Here is a 17,728-nt window from a genome sequence, read left to right on the forward strand (position 1 = left end):
ATTACTCATTTACTCATTTCAAGTCTATTAAATGAATATCAAGCTAGTATTGATAAAATATAAATTATCTTGTTCATAGTTAATGAGTTTTGTCAGTATTGTGTTATTAAAACAAAGGCATTAGATTAGAATCTTAAACCATTGTTACTTGTGATTGCATATATTCTCAATTTCTAAAATTTTAAAGCAAAATACAGATTAAATATACAATGATATTTTAATCTGTAAGTATTATCCTTTCCATATTTTAGTGCAAAAAAGGTTGCTAAAAACATCAGTCTCATGTTTTGTGCACCCCCTTTAGAAACAACTGGTTTTTGTACAGCAGCAGATTTATTGCACAATGTAAAGAAAGGTTATAAAAAGAAATTATCATTTTGCACAGTAAAAATGATTTCCAAAATGTATATATAAAGTTCTTCATTTCAGTATTTGTTTCTTAAAAGAAATAATTTGAAGAAGTAACTAACTTAATAAATACAGATCAATTTCCCTTAGTACTTGTACACAATTATAGAATGAAATGTCTGGGATGACCTTTTGGACATTTTCTAATTTATAACATCTACATCTTCAAGCCTCATCACAAACCTATTCTATAAACCTGATTCATTAAAAATATTTGCTGAATGAAGTGTAATATAAAAAACTTTTATAACAAAATTCAGAAGCAAGCACATTAATAATAAGTCCAGTGCCTTTTATAATACTGGCAATTGTAGCCACTCAATAAATATTTGCTGAATTGATGACCTTGGAATTATCCCAGTTCTAAACTAAAATTAAAAGAACACATACCTTCTGTTACTAACTATAAAAAATGGAAGATCTGGACAGAAAGTAACTTAAATATACATGCAGTGTTGCATAGCCTGTGCTAATCCCTTATCGCATTTACTAAAATCCTAGTAGAAATGTAATTTTTATAATAACTGCAGCCTTAGTACAATTGGTGAATTTAAAATAGATTAATTAATACCTATTTACTGAGAGTAAGTCATTGTACTGGACACCACTAAAGATATAAAGTAGGATAAGGTCTAGACTCTGTCATCATCTGTGAATAGTGGACCTGAACATGCAAAATGATAAATCCTGTTACTATTACAGTGTAGCAGGTACCTTTGGAAGCCAAGCTTTGCTTCACCAGTTAATTTGTTAAAATTATTTAGCTTAGTAACTTTTTATCTTATCTTTCTGAACAATTATCTTTGAGAAACTCTGTTCTAGAGAATGTTAATGGTGACCAATGAGAGGAGAAAGGAAGTCCCACTCTCAAGTTTATTTGGGAAACTCTGGATTAAACTAAATTAAAAATATCTGTATTTGGACTTTATTATATCAATACCATCATGCATCTGTAAAAGAGAAATATAATATGTATTTTCCAAGCATAGATATTCAGAACCTAGTTTTCTAATGCACTAATGCCCTTGGATAAATATTTTGTTTTTAAAAATTTCTAAAATTTCACTATTTTTAATATCTTTATCTGATTAACAATCTTTTAATTGTACACGTACCAGATACTATGTACTAAGTATAGTCAAAAAAAATGATCCCTGTCTTTTTGTGACATGCTAATATCCAGTTTTAATACTATCAGCTGAAACTAGGGCAGTATTAATTAAGTCAACAGATATTTGTATTTTTTTCTAGGTTAATAGTTGCTAGTTGTTTAACACATATTATGTCTTATATACCAAATAAGTGGATACTCAGTATAAGAAACAACACAAAATATATTTAAAAATCAAAAGGTAGGAGTTCCCATCATGGTACAGTGGAACCAAATCCGACTAGGAGCCATGAGGTTGCCAGTTTGATCCCTGGCCTTGCTCAGTGGGTTAAGGATCCTGCATTGCCATGAGCTGTCATGTAGGTCATAGACATGGCTCTCGGATCTGGCATTGCTGCGGCTCTGGCGTAGGCCAGCAGCTACAGCTCCGATTAGACCCCTAGCCTGGGAACCTCCATATGCTGCAGGTGTAGCCCTAAAAGGGACAAAAGACAAAAGACAAAAAAAAAAAAAAAAAAAATCAAAACTAGCAAAGTCATGATAATTAAGGAGCAAATCTTTAGACCTGGTCAATTTAGCTGCCACTCTTTATATTTAGTCTAAGATTCTAAATGCTCTTTCACCAAAACTATTTTATATATTATTAATAAATCAAGAGTGAACAAAGTTGCAGTTATTCTGAAGGATACAAGCAAGGGTAAAACAAGAATTTGCTCTCAAGAAAATTAGAGCACCTTGAGGAATTTTGAAATATACATACAAAAAGTTAATGATCAATATGTAAAGAACTCAGGGGAGTCAACATGGTTTTCATCAAGCATTTTATTAATCATTTTCTCTGTATGCATTTCAGCATGCTGTTGAGGTAGGAAGTAAGCCATGAAATTTTCAAATTCCTCTTTTCACTTAGAGCTCCATCTGCAATAAAGCAATCAAGATTGAATATAAATTTAAAAGAATGTCATCTAGATTAAAGTTCTTAGAACAAAGTGATTTTATGTATGAGTTCAGTAGAAATGTCTAGAATCTTTCTTTTATATTGGTTTGTGGTATGACTATTATTTAAAAATTTTTTGTTTTGTTTTGTTACTATTCATTAGAAAAACAGCTGGACTAATGCTTTTACCACTAAATCCTATAATCAGAGAAGCGGGAACCAATAGACTATATTTGGTTCCTTTTTAAGTGCCTGCACTGCAAAATATAGGTAATGGGGTTGAAATTAGTAATTAAGTATAGCACTTAACCTTCCATTATAGGGCTTTGTGGTAAGTGCTTTTATATGAAGCAATTCATCTGGTATCACCACTATACCTTTAATGAAAAGCACCTAAAGCATTGACCAGTAGTGTTAGCCTATAATTGTCTGGAAGGCTTTCATAGAGAAACTAATTAGTAGAGGTAGATTTTATGTTCTTTTAGAGTATGTGAAATATTCTCATAACTCAGCAATTCACATGTTAGAATAAATATTGAGTTTTCTGAACAGCAGACCCAGTTTTCATTATTTTCTGTGCATGGAGCAAAGTATAGAAATAATATTTTGCAAACCATTTAAAGCTGAGAAACCCATTTCTTTTTTTTTATTTTTTTATTTTTTTTATTTTCCCACTGTACAGCAAGGGGGTCAGGTTATCCTTACATGTTTACATTACAATTACAGTTTTTCCCCCACCCTTTGTTCTGTTGCAACATGAGTATCTAGACATAGTTCTCAAAATGACACAACTTAGAATAGATTTACAAGGAGATCCTGCTGAATAGAAACCCATTTCTTGATGCTTGTCAGTTAAAGCTCTGGAAATATAATACACCATTAATCCTTGATTTCTTATGATTATAATGGGCAAAATTTCTCTCTCAACAAAATAGACTTCTTCTTCTCATAATGTTACTCCAAAAGGCCTAACATCATTTTACTTGCCCAGACTAAGGATTGCTCCAGATAAACTTCAGGATAACCATTGAGTTAATTTGTCTACCACAGTGTGCTGAAAAGATGTTATTTATTCTGTATGAGGTCAACTATTCATTTTATTCCTATTAAGCTAACATGTCAAATCAACAAATATTTAAGGATATATACTATGTTAAATGAACTTTCTAGGCTCACCTTCTGTTTACAAAGATACATAAAAAATGCTCAGAATGAAAAATGCACCATGTGAGATAATATGTGTTATGTCATATTTGGCTAATATCTCAATAAGACAGGCCAGGAAAAAAAAAAAAAAAGACAGAAAGAAAGAAAGAATAGGAAACTATTTTCCAAGGAAGAAGAGGCCATTTTGGAATGAGTGGTCTAGTAAGACTACGAAAAACATAGGAAATTTGATTTGGGTCTTGAAAGGCTAGATTTTTACTTGGAGGATAGCATGCATTTATTTTCACTGGTTTAGCAGGAAGAGATAGAGACAGAAAATAATAAGGAAGCTATTAAAAAGTCCAGGTGTCAAAAGATAAAGGCCTAAAATAAGGCGTGAGAATTTGAGAAAAGAAAGAGGTTGAATGCAGAATACATTAGAAGGCCTGGTGAACAACTAAGTAAAAGGAGAATCATCTCTACTTTTTAATTTCTTTCTCTCTCTTAATGCAACCGTCAATTATTCAATGTTCTGAATAGGTAACAATGAAATGCAAACCTGTGACAGGAATAAATAAAGAAATCAAAGACATGATTCTGGTTTACAAAGAATTGAGTCTATTGGGGAGACAAAGAAGGATTTTGGAAACCTATCAATGTCAAATAAAAGGGATTGGTAGTACAGAGTTTAATTGCTGTTAGTAGTACAGAGTTTAACTGCTATTAGAGTATAATAAAAAATGGTAGTCTTGAGTGGTATGACAAAGCAGGTAGTTTAAGGATGGAAGATTTGAAAAAAAGAGGATGGCCCAAGGGAAAATTCCATAGAGAGGGTGTAAATACATTTTGCATGACCAAATTTGTCATGAAAATCTTATGAGTATTATTGCTAAATCTTGACTTTGTTTTCATCTTCAAAGGCTGGTAAAATAGTTCAGGACTCAGGAAAGTCAGATTGATAATTTCTCTTTAAATTCTACACTCTCAGAGTTCCCGTCGTGGCTCAGTGGTTAACAAATCTGACTAGGAACCATAAGATTGTGGGTTCGATCCCTGGTCTCGCTCAGTGGGTTAAGGATCCAGCGTTGCTGTGAGCTGTGGTGTATGTAGTTGGCAGACACGGCTCAGATCCGCATTGCTGTGGCTCTGGCCTGGGCCGTAGGCCGGCGGCTACAGCTCCAATTAGACCCCTAGCCTGGGAACCTCCATATGCCAAGGGAGCAGCCCTAGAAAACGCAAAAAGACCAAAAAAAAAAAAAAAAAAAAAAAAAAAATTCTACACTCTCAGTTTAATTAATTGATTTTTTAGTTCAAGTCATTGATTATTTATTAATTATGTATTTCACCCATTCCATCATTTAAAGTTTCCTATTTGGTACTAAAGTGTCTGTTGGTTTGAGGATTTTCATATATTTATTTATTTATTTACTTATTTTTACTGTACGATCTCATTTATATGTGAAATTTTAGAAACCCAACAACCTAGTGAAGATAACATAAAAGAAACAGACTCATAGATATAGAGACCAACTTAGCGGTTACCAGTGGGGAAATCATATTTTTATTTTTTAACTGAATTTTATTATGTATGATGTAATTGAGAAAGTTTACCTCATTTGTAATTGGAACATTTGAAGGAGGGAAGGAACTTTGAAGATCTTCTATTCCAGCTCCTTGAATTTTCAAATAATGAAGTGGAACCTTAGAGAGGTTAATGGATTTGATCATGATCATTATGATGGTTTGTGGCAAAGGCAAAACTCTACTTGGAAACTGTTATCTGCTAGCTCTGTACACTTTTCTTTTTACTATCTGAGAGAAAGAAACTAGAAATGGAGGAAATCCCTAGATATATCCTTCAACATAGCAAGATTTTCTTCATATCTAAACATTATGACTTACACAGTCAGTCATGACTGTTTATATTAATCCATGTCACACTCTACTGCTTCTGCTGACTCACACAGACACATGTACATACAGACCTATCATACGTGTTACGAACATAGTAACACATGGAATAAAAATAATTTTCTTAAAAAAGCATTTTATTATTACTAAAATTTTAATATAAATTTATTAGCAGAGTAAGCCATTATGAATCATACTATTTTACTATTCCTGTAGCATTCAACCTTTAGGTTCACATGATATCAAACTTTATTTATTTATTTATTTATTTATTTATTATTTTTTTTTGTCTTTTGTCTTTTTGTTGTTGTTGTTGTTGTTATTGTTGCTATTTCTTGGGCCGCTCCCGCGGCATATGGAGGTTCCCAGGCTAGGGGTTGAATCGGAGCTGTAGCCACTGGCCTACGCCAGAGCCACAGCAACGCGGGATCCGAGCTGCGTCTGCAACCTACACCACAGCTCACGGCAATGCCGGATCGTTAACCCACTGAGCAAGGGCAGGGATCGAACCCGCAACCTCATGGTTCCTAGTCGGATTCGTTAACCACTGCGCCACGACGGGAACTCCGATATCAAACTTTATATATTTACTGATTTATATTTGTTTCTCAGTGACATCACCTGAACTTAGTTGATTTCAGTAGCTAGGAGAGCTCATTAGAGGATTCAGGTATTAAATCCTCAAAGATTATTTCAGAGGAAAAGTGTACCATGTTAGAAGACTCGCCCCCAAATCTTGGCTAAGTGTAGAAATATAGGATATGTTGGAGTGAATTTCCTTCCTACAAAGCTAAGGCAATGAAAAAATCTAACTCACTTAGGAGTTCCCATCTTGGCTCAGTGGTAGATGGATCTGACTTGTATCCAAGAGGATGGGGGTTTGATCCCTGACCTTGCTCAGTGGGCCAAGGAGCCGGTGTTGCCATGAGCTGTGCTGTATGTATGTCACAGATGAGGCTTGGATCTGGCATTGCTGTGGCTGTGACATAGGCCGGCAGCTGCAGCTCTGATTTGACCCCCAGCCTGAGAACCTCCAGGTGTGGCCCTAAAAAAAGACAAAAAAAAAAAAAAAAAAAAAAAAAAAGAAAATCTAACTCACTTTGGGAAACTGATAAACCATATAGATGATTTGAATCACTATTTAAATATATTACCAATTTAGGATGACTCCAACAAAATACACGATTATCATGCCTTGGTACCTAGTAGGGTACTTAGTAAATAATTGTTGAATATATCCCATTTGGTCACTCAACTTCAATGTTAAAACATTATCTTTTGCTCATGGTTTTTAGCCCAAATATACATATGTGCATGGAGAAATATTGATGTGAATATATAAATGTTTGGTTTTCTATCTGACATAGTTCACTGTTTACTAATCCTACTTTTCTGAAATAAAGTCTTACATACTATGAGAAATCTGAAACTTCAAATACTGTATTAGATATTATTAGTGACTAAAACTCTGACTTTTTCAGTGTTAATTTTCTTTTTTCATGGTGTTCAGCTTTTCTGAGACTTTGGGGGATGTTCTTAATAATGAAGCATAATGAACTTTTTATTCAGCAGTATATTAAATACATCTGCCTAAAATGCTTAGCTTCAGAGAAATTGTATCCAAGGAGATGGAAAGAAATGATATATGCTCAGACCTCTCATTCGTTCTTGTATAGTCTCAGTGACTTGGATTTTTTTTCCTTTTTTTAATATCAAAGAGTTCTTACAGTTACTGTAACACAACCACATCAGGATTTGTAATTTTCTGACAAAAGAAAGAAAGTTTCTTTAATGGTTGGGTGGGTATTGACATCATTTAGACTACAAAGGCTGGCAAACATAGATAACATGAAAATATGTAAGTAGCAGTCCTTCCACACAGTCACAAGAAGATTCCTCTTTATCTTCTTGTTCCCCATTGTTTCCAATGTACAATTGTTTAATGATTTAAATTCTTATCATACTAAAAGGATGTGTTAATTCCACTCCTGAAAAATACTTGGGTTAAAGAGACAATGGCAGTATCATCAATTTTAAGTAAGGATAGCCAAAAATATTGACTGAGGAATTGGGTTTTCCTCAGAGATATTAGATTACTCATTTTAGGTACAAAAAATTAGTTGCCACTATAAATGAAAATTTAGCTTTTGAGAGTTGAGATGAAAACAGTTTTAAGAAATAGCTAACAACTGAAGGTCAGTGAAATTACATTTTTAAGGATATTAGACTTTCAGGAAACTTCTTTTTTTTTTTTGCAAGTGGTTGATTTTGAAAAGAGTTATAGCTTTGTAATTGCTTTTATAACTTGGTTATTATCCAAAAGTTTCTTTTATGTAACATAGTTTATAAATACCTGAGTTCAATGGAAGGTAAGCTATGTTCCTAACTCAATGAGGTGCGTTTCCCTTAATTCTTCCTTAGACGTTCTGAGCCCTATTTTATCAAGCGGTTTTGTTAAATTTCTCAAGAATACTTATTTATTTTATGACAAGGATCGATAATATTATTTTCTGTATTATTAATAAACAATTAAAAATTGTCCTATATGTTTTTTTCTCTCAACTCTTAATGACAGCATTTGAGTATCACCTATGAGCAAGGCTCAAAGTTTTCATACTATTTCCCCTTGTCTACCATCTACCTACTTTTCTTGTTAGCTCAGTAATAAGTTGGTATTAAATGTCACCTTACTTCTAGTAAACAATGATAGTTTGTGCAAGAGGTAGCAAAAGGTAGAAATTTCATGCACTAATGTCAAAGCCCTATATAGAGTGCAAACATATGATATGACTTATAGCTGGAATCTAATATATGGCACAAGTGATCCTTTCCACAGAAAAGAAAATCATGGACTTGGAGAATAGACTTGTGGTTGCCAGGGGGGAAGGGGGAGGGAGTGGGATGGATGGGGAGCTTGGGGTTAATAGATGCAGACTATTGCCTTTGGAATGGATTAGCAATGAGATCCTGCTGTGTAGCACTGAGAACTGTCTAGTCATTTATGATGGAGCATGATAATGGGAGAAAAAAGAATGTATACATGTATGTGTAACTGGGTCACCATGCTGTACAGTAGGAAAAAAATTGTATTGGGGAAATAACAATAAGAAAAATTAAAAAAAATGAATTGCTACTTTGCTAGTGAAATGAATTATTGCCAAAAGTCCACAATGATAGTTCAAAAATATTATTCTTTGCCTTAGTTCTCCACTGAATTTCCTAACATGGGTAAAAACCTTTGCCAATCCTTACCCTGAATCCCAAGTTGGGTCCCAAAGCAATTGTACTTTGGGGTATAAAGGAAGGCACTTAATTGCAGAGAAAGCCCTAAGGCTTAAGCCTTGAGGCTATAAGACAAAACAAAATAAAATAAAGCAAACATACAAATAAACCCTATGGTATTCCTTGAATAGTTCAAATGCAGAGAATCACATCTTTTCTTCTGTGATATAACTAGTGTATGGCGCATATTATGAATGTTAGAATTAGATCTCATAAGATTAAAGGGAGTGTTTAAAAGGAAGAAAGAAGAATCTGGGGAAAAGCTTTAAGGGATTTACCACAGGGTCATTCACATGCCTTAAGAGTTTTACAGGTACCTCTCTTGTTCTAGCAGCTACATCTGAGATATTTTATATTCATTTAGCTTACAGTGGACCAGAAAGGAGATTATCAAAGACAAGGATATCGCAAATGTCTGTCAGGATTTCCTCTGTGTCAGAGAGCATATTAGTATTGCTTTAAAAAATATGTCAAAAGAAACCATTCCCCACAATTTTGGGGGGAGACAGCCATAATGCATTATTGTTGCCCTGTTTAAAATCTGAAACTCTCAGCAAAATATCATCTGCATAGTTAGTTGAACCAAGTTCTAACCTAGAAAGAAATAATAAAACTTCAATTAAAATATAATGTGGCAAAGTAGGGTTATGTCCAACAATCTCTACTACTGGCCACTCACAGAAATTGTATTTTTAGCTCTGTTCAACACAGCATGGAAGGAAAAGGAAATTTTTCAAGGATCATCCAGACCTAGCCATTAAAGAGCTCAAACTTGGTTGGAAATATAACATTTACTTTTTATTCATAAAACAAATAGGACATAATTCAGTTTGGTTTGCAGTAGTAATTTTGGATTGTGTATTTTTAAGGAGAAATTTTAGAAATAAAGAATAAAAAAATAATTTGTCCGTTAACTATCTTCAGTTTTAGATTAATCTAGATCAATTTTTCTTAACCTCCTTTGAATCTCTGCCTCTGTAAATATCTGATAAATAGAGCATCTTATCTTTGGAAAAATATATATATCTGCATGTATACACAGTTATGCATGTGATTTTTAGGGGTTGTGTTTGCCTCAACAGCCTTAGGGCCCACTTACCTAGAACTCAGAATCTCTGCTCTAGGTGATATTAAGGATGTCGAGATTTTAGGGAAAAAAAATAAAGTCTATTTAATGTAATGAACATACGAGGAGAAACCAAATGACCTAACCCAAATGAAACATGCTTGCAGTGAAATATGTGACCTTTATTAATGTTGCAATAATAATGATGACCTTCTAACCATTGTTGTGGCCCTGGATGTAGCCTCTGCTAGTTCAGATAAAATTGTTTTCCTTTAGTAGAACAACTTCTGCACTCCCAATTTAGAGAAATTGTTCTCTAAAATATGATTACAAGAATGTCATAATCCTTCCTCAAAATGGATTTTGAGCACTGATACTGTGCTTGATATAATTCTAGTCTTGGTGCATTGCATAATAAATATCCTTAAAAATCAAAATGCCTGGTTTGAGAGTTTCATTTGTATAGATGTATTGGGAGATCATCTGAGGATTGTGAAGTGTGATAGTGAAGTAACAGTGACCAATGTAGTCAAGATAAAAATGACTATTACTCTGAGACCTTTGGAAAGTATTACTTTTTATTATTATGAGGAAAGGTTATAAAGTCCTTGGTGTGCATAGAGAAAACTTTAGAACTCATAAAGGCGGACAGTTTCTGTCTTTTTCTCCCTTTACTGGATAATTTTCACTTTTTTCTCCCCATTACTTTTTTAATCTTTATAGTTTAGTCTCTGATATATGACTTAATTCATTCGAGGAGCACCCTGGCAACCCATTCCTTCCTTTCCATGAAAAATAAATCTTTAACATCAACAATGTTATAACTAAGTTAGGAGAATATAGGCAAATACATATTCAAGGTTCTGTATTATGAATAAAATACTTCAGATGTGACAAACATTTATTTCGGGCACAATCCAAATTTCATAAATTAAAAAAAAATCATATATACATTCTTTTTTCTCCCATCATCATGTTCCATCATAAGTGACTAGACATGGTTCCCAGTGCTACACAGCAGGATCTCATTGCAAATCCATTCCAAAGGCAATAGTCTGCATCTGTTAACCCCAACTCCCCATCCATTCCACTCCCTCTCCCTCCCCCTTGGCAAACACAAGTCTATTCTCCAAGTCCATGATTTTCTTTTCTGTGGAAAACCATGCCATACAGTAGAAAAAAAAATGTATTTGGTAAATTAAAAAAATTAATAAAAAATCATCTAGGGCAAAGATTGACAAGCCAGATAGTAAATATTTTCTGCTTTGCAGGGCACATGATCATTGTCACATTCAACTCTGCCACTATACATTAAGAGCAGTAATAGATAATAAGTAAATGAATGGGTGTGACTATGTTCCAATAAATCTTTATTTATAAAAGTAAACAAAGGGACACATTAGCCTGTAGGCCATAGTTTATTGATGCCCGGTATAAAGGCATGACAGAAGGACACAGGAACCAATTTGAAAGAGCTCCTACTGGTCAGGACTGGAGCAATTTGAGCAACAAAATAGAGATTGCACTGGATTTTAACCCAAATAGTGAAATAAATATCCGCAAGTGCATATTGATATTAATAAGTGATTAGATAGATAGATATGTGGGGGAGCAGGCACGGCTTTTCTTTATGGAAGAATTCCAATTAACAAATATAGAAGGATGGTGGAAACAGAAACTCAGCATTAAAACTTCAAAATAAGATTTCCCATTGTGGCGCAATGGAAACAAATCCGACTAGGAACCATGAGGTTACAGGTTTGATCTCTGGCCTCGCCTTGTGGGTTGAGGATCCCTCATTGCCATGAGCTGTGGTGTAGGCTGGCAGCAACAGCTCCAATTAGACCCCTAGCCTGGGAGCCTCCATATGCCTCGAGTGCAGCCCTATGAAGACAAAAAGACAACAAAACAAAACCAAAACTTCAAAATAGTAATTACTGAAGGCACGATTCACTGATAGTTGCTAAAATTAGCGAGTAGAAATTTGAGCAGAGACTTGTAATTTATGTAATCTGAAAGTGTCCCCTGCAAGAGAAAAACAGAAACTTTCCACAGAGAAACTCAGTAGACTACCTTAACTAAGTGACTGAGTTAAACATTGCAAGTAATAAGAAATACTGATTTTATGCACCTCATGATATGATGCTTTGAGAAAGGTACTTCATTACTTTGGTATTCTTGGTATTCTCAATAAAAGTTTATGACTTCGATACAAGCACGACAAATACAATGTGGGAATCTGGATTAGCTCCTGCAACAGAAAAAGGACATTGGTTAAGAACTGGTAAACCTAATAAAGTCTGTACTTTAGTTAATAGTGTAGTACCAATGTCAATTTCCTGTCTTTTATAATTGTCCAATGGTTGTTTAAGATGTAAACAGTGTGCGAAGCTGGATGAAAGTTATATAGAACTCTCATTATTATCTTTTTTTTTAATATTTTTAATAAAAATAAAGCTTTAAATGATTTCCATTTTAAAATACCTGGAGTTCCTGTCGTGGCTCAGTGGTTAATGAACCTGATTAGTATCCATGAGGACGGGATTTGATCCATGGCCTCGCTCAGTAGGTTAAGGATCCAGTGTTGCTATGATCTGTGCTGTAGGTTGCAGGTGGAGCTCAGATCCCATGTTGCTGTGTGCTGGTATAGGCCAGCAGCTACAGTTCCGATACGACTCCTAGCCCCAGAATGTTAATATGCAGTGGGTGTGGCCCTAAAAAAAAACCCAAAAAATAAATAAAATATCTTAATTATGTACAACATGATTCCAGAAAAAAAGATTTACACAGCAAAACTTCATGTCTTTGTAAAACTGGTAAGTTGAATGTAAATTGTTGTGACTAAATTATCTATTAACCTATTCATATGGTTATGAGGAAAGTACATCTATTCCTAAGGAATATAAACCTAATTTCTATAACAATGCAAAGGTGTAACCTAATCTAATATTTTAGTTAGTTCTTCATTAAGACAGAATGACGTAATAAATGTGAAAATCTCTTGAAATACGAAGCTTTTAAATAGGCCATATATTAAAATTTTAATTATGGTGATGAATATTTTGTGTCAAATTTAGCCTCATGGGTTGAATATTTCTCAAAGAAAGACTTTCATCTTAAACATTTAATAGTCTGTTTTGTTTTTAGCCTTATTAGTTTGCATTAAAAAGCAGCTGAGATTCCCAAACCTACCCTGGAAACTTCAGACTAACTTTCCTCATGTTAAGTTTTATTGAAGTAATTTATCATCTTGGGCATATTATCTATACTAGTGGCCTGAGCATTTAAAGTGTCCATTGAGAACCCAAAAAAGAAGATACCTAACATAAGTCTGTCTAGATATTACCATGCACATTTCCAGTGGAGTATTTTAGCTGGATTTATGAGATATAAAACTGGACAGAATAGAAGAGCATTTAGCTTCATTTTTCTACATAGTGTCAACTAATTGATAATACGCCATAATAATTTTTCAGGGTCACCTTTGCTGGAGCATTTTAAAAGCCCACATAGCGTCTTCAGTTCTCATTTATTATTTTTATTGCTTAGTTTGGCAGAGGAGTTGGATAAGGGTATATTTTCTGTTTAGAGGAGAAGCAAATAAATTGCAGAGTGTTTTGTTTTGTTTTTGTTTTTTAAGTACAAAGGTTTGCTTTGTGGAAAAGAGGGGCAGATGGTCACAATCACAGTAGGAAACACACATGAGGATAATTAGATGAGGCTTGTGCTTCTAGGGAATGGAGTTCAAATAGAAGATTAAATCCATCACATTGACTCTGTAAGGGAATTAGTGCTGTTCAAGGATTGAGGTGAAGAGCTAAGAGAACTAACCCCAGGAGTTCCCTCTGCGGCTCAGTGCATTAAGAACCCAACATAATGTCCGACATAGTATCTGTGAGGATGTGAGTTCGATCTCTGGCCTTGGTCAGTTGGTTAAGGATCTGGCTGCTGCAAGCTGAGGCATAGGTCTCAGATGCAGCTTGGATCTGGCATTTCTCAGGCCAGGAGCTGCATCTCTGATTTGACCCTGAACCTGGGAACTTCCATATGCCACAGGTTTGGCCCTTAAAAGAAAAAAAAAAAAAGAAAACCTCACCCAAATCCTAGACATTCACAGAGCTCTTTTAAATGCCTGCCTTTGTTTGGATCTAGTATTAGCAAAAGGGTATTGGTGTTCTAAGCTGGGCACTTTGTACCAGTGGTGGGTTTTTTTTTTTTTTTTTTTTTGTCTTTTTGTCTTTTTTGTTGTTGTTGTTATTGTTGCTATTTCTTGGGCCGCTCCCGCGGCATATGGAGGTTCCCAGGCTAGGGGTTGAATCGGAGCTGTAGTCACCGGCCTACGCCACAGCCACAGCAACGCGGGATCCGAGCTGCGTCTGCAACCTACACCACAGCTCACGGCAACGCCGGATCTTTAACCCACTGAGCAAGGGCAGGGATCGAACCCGCAACCTCATGGTTCCTAGTCGGATTCGTTAACCACTGCGCCACGACGGGAACTCCAAGTGGTGGGTTTTTTACATACATTTCCTCATTAACACTCAAAGAATGTTAGAGAAAACAGAGAAATTAGATTACTTGCCAAGGTCACACCCCTCAAAGCTCACTCCAGTTCTCTGAAGTTTGATGCAATGCTGTCTACACTATTTATTCTTACTCCTGGTAAGAAAAAAAAAAAAAAAATCAGAAAAATCTCTTCATGATCTCCCACCAGATTGCACATGGCTAAACCTTTGTTGTCCAGTGGTTATTGTTTCTTCTTCTCAGATCTTGGAAGGACATGCAAGGGTCCTGTGGAATTTGCTGCATGCTTATAATGATCTTCTCCTTCTCTCCTGGTTATTCTTTTTTTTTTCCTCCTTGGTTATTGTTTATCTGAATTCAGAATTGAGTGCCAAATCCAGCTTCTAGTCCCATCTTAAACATTAAAATTGAGATAGGAAATGGAGACTGAACACCAGGTGACCAAACTTCACACTTACGCTGTAGGCTGAACACAAGATGAAAGGTGGGATGTTGTGGAGGTGAATGGATATTTGGGAGTCAGACTGCTTGGGTTCAAATCTTGTTATAACACTTGGAGATGTGTGACTTTTGGCTCAGTTCTCTAACCTCTTTTTATACTTCAGTTCCCTGATCTGTAAAATAGGTTAATGATAGTTCTTACCTCATAGGGTTGTTTGAATTTTCAGTGAGTTATTAGTTTCAAAATACTTAGTAGTTAGTAAAAACCTGGTAAGTTGTTAAGTATTCAGTAAATGTTAGCTTCACTCTCATTAATCAAAGTAGCTTAGTTTTACAATTCTATCTTTGCAATAGTTACTAATATCCCCATATTACTGTGTGCTTCCTTCTGAGAACAAATTTATCCCATCTTGGCTGCCAGACTTGTTTTCACACACAGAGACAGATCTTCCCAGAAACCTCAGACCGGCAACATCCCTTTGTACCCCTCAAACCCACCCTGAGGCAGAAACACTGCAGAGACATCACTAAGGAATGACAGAGTTTAAGGTCAATGCATAGCACAGAAAATATATTCTGTTTAAATTTAGAGAAAGGAGTGCTGTGTGGTGGTCAGGGAAGATTTCACAGAGGTTGGGAATGTGGCGCAGGTGTTGGATAAACCTTTGAATTTTAATAAATGAGCCTTGGGGAGTCCATGTTAACTAATGGACAGGTCAAGCTGCATGAGACACCCCATCAGAGGGGATAAGTGGAAACTGTAATCCAGTCTTCATATGGGTCAGCAAGCCATGTGCCCTGGCACAGAGGATGGTCCCTAAAGAATGAGCTGTCTTCTTCTCACTATGCCCTTTGGACTTGTCAAACCTTTCCCCTGGGCTCTAACCATTGAGGGAGTCTCTTTTTTCAGTTCCCCACAATGGCACCCTATAAGTAGGAAACCGTAAACACTATTTACACAGGCACAATTCTGATATAAAAAAGAAATATTATTAATAGTAATTCCTATACAACTGGCACATACTGATAGTGTCCCATGCAATCTAGAACATTTGTCGCTTTACCTACAAGCTGCCAGGTAGAATGGAACTATTGCTTGTCTCTTACCTGGAGAAACTAGAATCAATGTGCTAGTCATTATGCTAGGTTTATTCCTGTTCAGGTGGGGTAGCTGAAGATACTAATTAGGAAAAGACTCTGACTGAATTATTTAATGGCTGAAATAAATAATAACCCTTAAATAAATAATGCTTGTTAAAAATAATTTTAACCAGACTTGAAATTATTACCTTTTGTATATTTTACAATGTCAATATAGTCTCAGTTACTCATAAATCTTAATATACTCTTCCATATCTTAATACACTCTTTGCTTAATCTAGTTTCACGTATCATAAATTATGTTTATTTTTGGTTCAAAATAGTTCTTTCACTTTCTGCCTAAAGCTGTTTTTCTCAAATATTTATTTCATGCTGAATTAGAAAGCATTGAGAAATGGTAAGCAACTAGAAAATTTTTTTTAAAGAGCATCAGAAAATGGATAAAATTCTTTAAGATGCTCACAATAGATCCAACCCTTAGGCCTACCCATTTCTTTACCACATTTTAGGTTAAGGTGCTAATGGAGACTAAGAGTCTCAGATACTCCTTTGATCCATCAATCATCAATGCATGTGCTTTAAGACCCACTTTATGTTTGTCGATGGTGGGCTAAACCTGGTGAGGAACAGAGAAGCAAAAAATACTTTGTCCTATAAGAGTTTGAAGTATAACTTGGGAAGAAAAATAAATCAATTAGAAAACATGAATTGTATGAATGGGAAATGCAAGGTCACATAGCCCAAAGATAAATCTGAGAGCTGGAAGAGATATGAAGTGGAAAGGAGAAGACATATGTTTAGCACTTAAAAGAAGTAAAGTTTGAGTCTGGTCTAGACTGGAGATGTATTAGTGGCCAGCCCATTCTAGGCAGGACAGAGAATGAACCCAAGAACACAAGTAGTTAAAGATTCCAAAATAGCACAGAAAGTGGTCTTGCTTTCTGTGATGGGGTATTTATGATAACTTTATAATAAGCCTAGTAATTAAAGCTGAGGGAGTAATCAAAGAAGGAGAGAATCAAAACTACTTTCTTTAACAATTTGTGGATTTCTAAGGGATATCTATACTGTGATAAGAGGGAGTTTTCTTTGGGATTTTCAACATAGTCCTACAGTTAGGGGCATCCTGTAGATTTCTAGTTTGAGTTCTCTTGAGCTTTCAAGAGATTTTGAGTGAAGTTTCTGAGTCTATGATGATAAGGTGAAATTAGCAGTGTCCACCTGAATAAGACTGGCAACTGGTGCTAGTGATACATTCCTGGTACATTTTAATAAGTTCTGGGTACATACATAGTGGTGAGCACAACTGGGTTTATTTTTACAAAGAATTACATTCCTGATTGGAATTGAATTCTTACTCTATAACCAAATTACACATCTCCCCAAATGATCTTACCCTCTGAAATTCCTAACATGTTATTATTAATAATATAATTCACCTTATTACATCCATATATCAAAATCTTTCTAGTTATCCCATCGAAGCACTGGGTCTAATAGTAGACACTAGTTTCCACTAATTCTTTCTTCAAAGACTCCGCAGTTTCCATCATTTTCTATCTGCACTTGGAATGTTTTAGTGATATAAGACCTTTATCACAATTTGCCTCTTTTCCTATTATCGGCTATAGACTATTTGTATTCTTCATTATGTTAACCCATTTGGTATACAGCCTGGATGCTTATCTTCTTAAAATTCCTTTTATTATACCTTTTCCTGCTCCTCAATTCTTCAGTGGCTCCTCAAAGTGGACTATAGAAGAAATAAAATTTGATAAAGAGAGTTGAATAGTAGAATCCA

General features: G+C 35.0%; 1 protein-coding gene across 50 annotated transcripts in view; it reads left to right on the plus strand.

The window, feature by feature from the left end:
* NRXN1 (neurexin 1) overlaps positions 1–17,728 on the plus strand; it is a 1,114,648-nt gene that overhangs the window by 944,544 nt on the left and 152,376 nt on the right. The window lies entirely within an intron of this gene.

This window comes from Sus scrofa, chromosome 3 (genome assembly GCF_054392235.1).
Source record: "Sus scrofa isolate SSC_HxYL_T2T_F1_AM1 chromosome 3, Sscrofa_HxYL_maternal_Yorkshire_Landrace_v2.0, whole genome shotgun sequence".
Classification (NCBI taxonomy): domain Eukaryota; kingdom Metazoa; phylum Chordata; class Mammalia; order Artiodactyla; family Suidae; genus Sus; species Sus scrofa.